The sequence below is a fragment of the Rhagoletis pomonella genome, unplaced genomic scaffold (genome assembly GCF_013731165.1).
Source record: "Rhagoletis pomonella isolate Grant_MI unplaced genomic scaffold, Rhpom_1.0 Rhpom_scaffold_00061, whole genome shotgun sequence".
NCBI classification, from domain to species: Eukaryota; Metazoa; Arthropoda; class Insecta; order Diptera; family Tephritidae; genus Rhagoletis; species Rhagoletis pomonella.
The window spans coordinates 248,582-254,062 of record NW_023458615.1 but is presented as its reverse complement, the minus strand read 5'-3'; positions in this window follow the sequence as shown (position 1 = coordinate 254,062).

Sequence of the window (5,481 nt, the reverse complement as noted above, 5' to 3'; positions counted from 1 at the left end):
TCTCTTTTTACTTGTAAAATAAAAATTTCTAAAATAAATGTATTTTTTGATTATTTTTCGGTTTTTGTCTTTTTTAGTGCCCTATTTTACCTTCTAGTGCCTTTTCCTGCCTATTTTCCCTTTTTTGTACGTTTTTAAGTCCTAAAAATACGTTCCCTGGTAATAATATTGTGTGTGAACTCAAAAAAAAAATGGAATTAATGGGATTATTTTAACACTTACCTAAGATGCAAAATTTAACGTTAAAATGCCTTAAAAATACCATAAATGCCATCATTATTATATGAGGTTACGTTAAAAGTCGGAAATATGAGCCAATTGTTAGTTGCTCCTGTACGCGCTTTCTAATGAACACGTTGCGCTCATAGGCGGTGAGCGTGCATGGTTCACGATGCGTGCGCGCTGTGACAAATGTTGCTGTAAGTCAAAAACAGAAAAGATCTAAAATTTTTTTTTTACAAATATTTTCTTCAATAAATGCAGTTTTCGAAAATATAAACGAAATGAAAAACACTCATTGAGAACATATTTTTAATGCAACTTGAATATTTATAATGTTTAAATTAAAAAAAAAAAATTTTCTGAATTATAAAAATATATTTTTTTAAAGCTATAATGTCACTTACGCTATTTCATCAACTTTCGTCAAAAACTTTAAGAGAAAATGAGTCCATCAAAGTTCAATATGCTCAAAAAATAAAAATTAATAAATAAATTAGTTAATACATTTTTTTAATAAAATTGCAATAATCTTCGAAAGTAGTAGTCCTACATAATTTGGTATATGGACCTTTTTTGTAGATAATAGAAGTTAGCTAAGAAAAAAAAAAAATTTTAGTACTTGAACTTTGTTGGACTTGGGCGATCCTAGGATATTGACCAAAAAATTCCAAATTTCACACAGATTTTTCTTAAAGCATAAAGAAATATATTTTTGCTATTACCAATCAGAATTCTCAAAAAGCGGATTTTCGGCCCACGCTAGTGTATATGTATTTATTTCAAAGCCACGATGTAGAAAATATAGTTTGCACTCAGCGGAGGGCTAACCCTTCGTCGATTTGACAGCATTCACCTATTTGCTGACGTCCTAAAATACATTTTCGCAATATGAACAAAAATTGAATTTTCAAATTGTACTTATTTGCCGAAAAAAATTTTACCGAAAAGTAGACAAATATACCTAAAAATTAAACATGGCAACCTCTCTCTTCGGTACTATGAGTACTTTTGGACTCACATAAAACAATCTTTAATATTTAAAACTCCCTTGAAAGGAGTTTCCCCGAGAAGTTCCAGCCAAACTACTATGTATATGTACATAGGTATTCACCAAGTTGGGCAAATGGCCTGGCACTTTGACAAAACAGCAGATAACTCAAGCAACGACTGTTGCCAGAGTGCCAGTCCACCTGCTCAATTTGTGAATGCCCCTTATGTTTTAACCAATAATAATGCCCCTTTGCAAAGGACGGAGGCCATTGAAATGCCAATGAAAATTAGAATAGGGGTATTCTCGAAGTATTGCACGATGCACGTATTGCACGAAATGCAAAAATACTATCCCAAATTTCGAAGAGTACGAGAGCACCCCATTGCAAAGTGGGAGAATGCATGGGTAGCAAGCAGCGAAATTATGTATCAAATACAATAACAAGAGACAGCAGAAAAAAATGAAGTGAGCGAGATGAGAGGAATGAGAGAAATATGTAGCAATTCCAACAACAAAACAACTAGCACAGGGTCGCATATATCTTGCTATGCTATTTTGCAAAATATATACATGGGTTTCGACGTTGCATATTTTGCAGCGATAGGAAATGTCGTTTCCCATGTATTTTGTTGTTGTGTGTTTGCAAGTTATGCAATCCATGCAATCCGTGCTACGTGCAATGGCTTTGCAAGATTTGGAGAATACCCCTAGTATGATTCCCGATAAATTATTTGGCTACGCTCTAAATGTACCTAAAATGGTGTGCTTTTATCGAATATACAATTTAATGTCGTAGCCATTTCAAAATTTAACAATCTGTAATGAAATTCATTGTCAAGACTTTACCGTACGTCTCCGTAGAGCAAAAAGTCTATTTAGCTTGCTAAATAGAGCGTAGAGTTGTCGTAGAGTTTTCGCTCTAGCTGCCTTGGACTGTGTACACGGTGAAAAAGTCTCGCTAAATAACTCTCACGTAGACTTTGTAGGTGAGTCTCCTCTCTAGCGAGATTTTTGTCTAAATCTCGCGCCTTTTCTCTACCGTGTACACTTAGCTTTAAGCTCGGAACACTTTGACGACTGCAACTTCACGACGTAACGACAGCGACATCATTTTGTCGACAAATGTCGCCTTGAAGCCAGCTTCTTAAACATTTTGAAGACCTCAGCGACATAGCAAACAGCCGATTTTAAAGTTTGACATTTTGGTATATTTATTTCACAAATTGTGTATTTTTATTTAAGTAAATAAGAAAAACATGAACAATCAAGAATATGTGATTAATTTTGCGACAATTTAATTTTGCAGCACTACATCTACTCATTGTCGCCGGCAAAATTAGAAATAGATTTAATTTGGCGACGTCGACAATTGCAGTCCTGCAGCCAAGATGTCGTGCTGTCGTCAAAATAATTGTGCCCGTAAGAACGTGTGTATTTAAAATTTGACAGATGCTGCTTGTCGCTTGCTGTCGTCAAAGTGTTCCGAGCTTTACGCCAGTGGTCGGCAAAAGTTAAACTGTGTTTGTGTTGGTAAGCACAAGAGAACTGCTTCGCATGAGCAACCCAGTAGGAAATTACGAGAAGTGAAAAAAATTTTTAACTTATCGGTCTTCAATAAAAACACATAAATACGTATATTTAACACATACATATGTACATATAAGTGCGTCGCTCATTTACTATAAAAGTATCATAATCCCAATAAAGCAAAAATCGGGTTAAGTATGCAAGAATGTACATTAGCTCTTTCTTATGATGTGTAAAAATTTTATGGATTACTAGTAGCTCACTAGAACAAAATCAACCTTATCCTGACTTTCGCCCGAAAAAAAATTTACCCGAAAAATGTTCGCCCGCGCATAGTAAATTCACGGAAACAAAAGTGAAAAGTGAACCGACTTGGAGAAAATGAAACTCATGACAAAGCTGAATATGTATTAATTTTTCCCTCGGGAGTATATGTAAATTCATAACTTTAAAACTGGTTTTCTCGAGTTTATAGTTTTTTGAGTTATGAAAATATTGAAGTAAAACTTAAATCAAAAATTTAAAAATTCATTTGGATTCATCAACGCCAAATATTGAAAATTTAAATAAAAAAATTGAAATTCATGTTCATCAAAGTTTTCCATATCATTATGAAATGATTAAAAATGTCTTTTAATCGCATACATATTGCCTTTAACAACCACCCTTTAATTCCTTGGAAAAAAAATTAACTTTTTTTCAATAAAAAGTCGTTGTATTTCTTCTTCATCAAAATATTTCCTTATGAAAAGAATCAAAATGTCTTTGAATAGCATATTCTTTATTTTTTAAATGACCTGTAACACAAAAGGCATTGCATGTCACCAAAAGCATGTAATATTTCTCGCAAGGCATTTTTGCATTCAAGAAACAAAGCGCAACAGCCAAACACGATGTTGATTCGCTGCTTGCTCAGCGACGACTAAACGAAAGAGCGTAACAAATGCGTGTGATGAGAGCTTGTACAATTGTACTATGGCGTGCCGACCATTGCTTTACGCCGACTCCGAACGGCGATTGTTTTTTTATGAGAAGCTGTTTTTCATGGTAGAAATACACTCGGCGTTTTGCCATTGCCTGTCGAGAGACGACCGCTGTTAAGAAAAAACATTTTTTCTATATTTTTTTTGCGCTGTTACTTTGACCAGGGCTTGAACCCAGGCGCTGCGGAGTGGAAGCCCGCACTGCCGACAAAAAATTCCATTAAGTCAATATATCCTCTTCTCAGATCATATTCGATCTTTGAAATCGAATCAAAAATAGTCATCAAAAACTCATAAATCTAAAAAATCGTATTTTATGACCTAAATCGACAGGTCGCGACCTCTAAATGAACTTTAAAAAATCTATAAAAATAGGCAATAATATTTCTCATAAAAACGAATAAAATTAGGTGGTAGGGTCGTGAAATTTCACAAAAAAAAAACATTTTCGATGGGAAGATATAGAAAAAGATAGATGTGCATAAATAAGTAAAATCCCTTCAAAACAAAGCTATGCTTCAATCAAATAATGAAGACTCCGAGGATAAGAAAAATGTAAGAGAGTTTGAAATGATCTTTTATATTCAGTGTTAAGTAATCACTCTAACAACTTTGTAGTTTTCTTCGTGGTGAAACCTTAAAATTCAAACTTTCCGCATAACTCTTTACTAATGGCTACATACTTTATTTCGCCTGCCACCAGAGGCAAAAGTTTCTCTGTCTTTGAATTTGCATATATTTTTTTCATTTTCCAGTGACATCAACAGCAGCCACGACATAAAACTACCGTATGAAATTCAGCAAAGCAACCCCACACTGAATGCTTCCAACAACGTTTTTTCGCCGAAAAACTTTGGATGCCATAATTTTCGCTAATTAACTGCCAAGGGCGTGTGTACAAGTAAATAAGTCAATTTCACGCAGTGTAACTTTTAAGAGGAAGTAATGATCTCGTCGGCGTGAGGTGGCGAAATGAATGATGACCTCTTGAGTATAGGATGCAAATTAGTCGCCCCACAACAGACGCGGACATCCGGGGGAGGTGGGTAACTTTGGTTGCAACACTAAGCAATCGGAGAATCCATACGGAAGACCACTTCCATGGAATTTTCTCAAACGCTGAAAAGTTAGACGTTGAAGTAAGTAAACCCAAAACATGTGATCTCCAAAGTCAAAAATCATCAATCTCATAGCTGGGAAGAGTACTATAAAGTTTCTGCATACATACCATTAATCGGAATGGTTACAGAAGAATTATATACGCGGTAATCCAAAGACGTCCTGAAAAGTTTTAATCTCAGTCTGCTGTCGCTCTTTTGAAAGCAAATGGTGTGCTCTTGTATGCACTCATCTGTAACTGCAAAAAATATATAAAACTTTAGCACCGAATATAACAATCCATCTAAAACTATGTAAGTATCTGTGAGAATCACTGTTGCCACTTTGGTGATTTTGCACTAAATACAGTGCTTTTCCTCGATTAACACAGAATGAAAATGGAATTGGCTTCCCCCTTCGTCTGTGAAATTAAACTTTTTATTTTTGAATTAATAACACAATACTATTTTACCCTTCCAATTTATAATTTTTTTATTTCAGACTGATGACAAATTATCTTTTATTGAATATATAAAATTATCGGTTGTTGGATTATGTATTTGAATATTTGCGAAATACACTAGGCCATTTTGGTTAGTTCCCCACAGTGTTGGGAAATAAAATTGTTCCTTCAGTACAAAATCTATACAAAAACTGTAC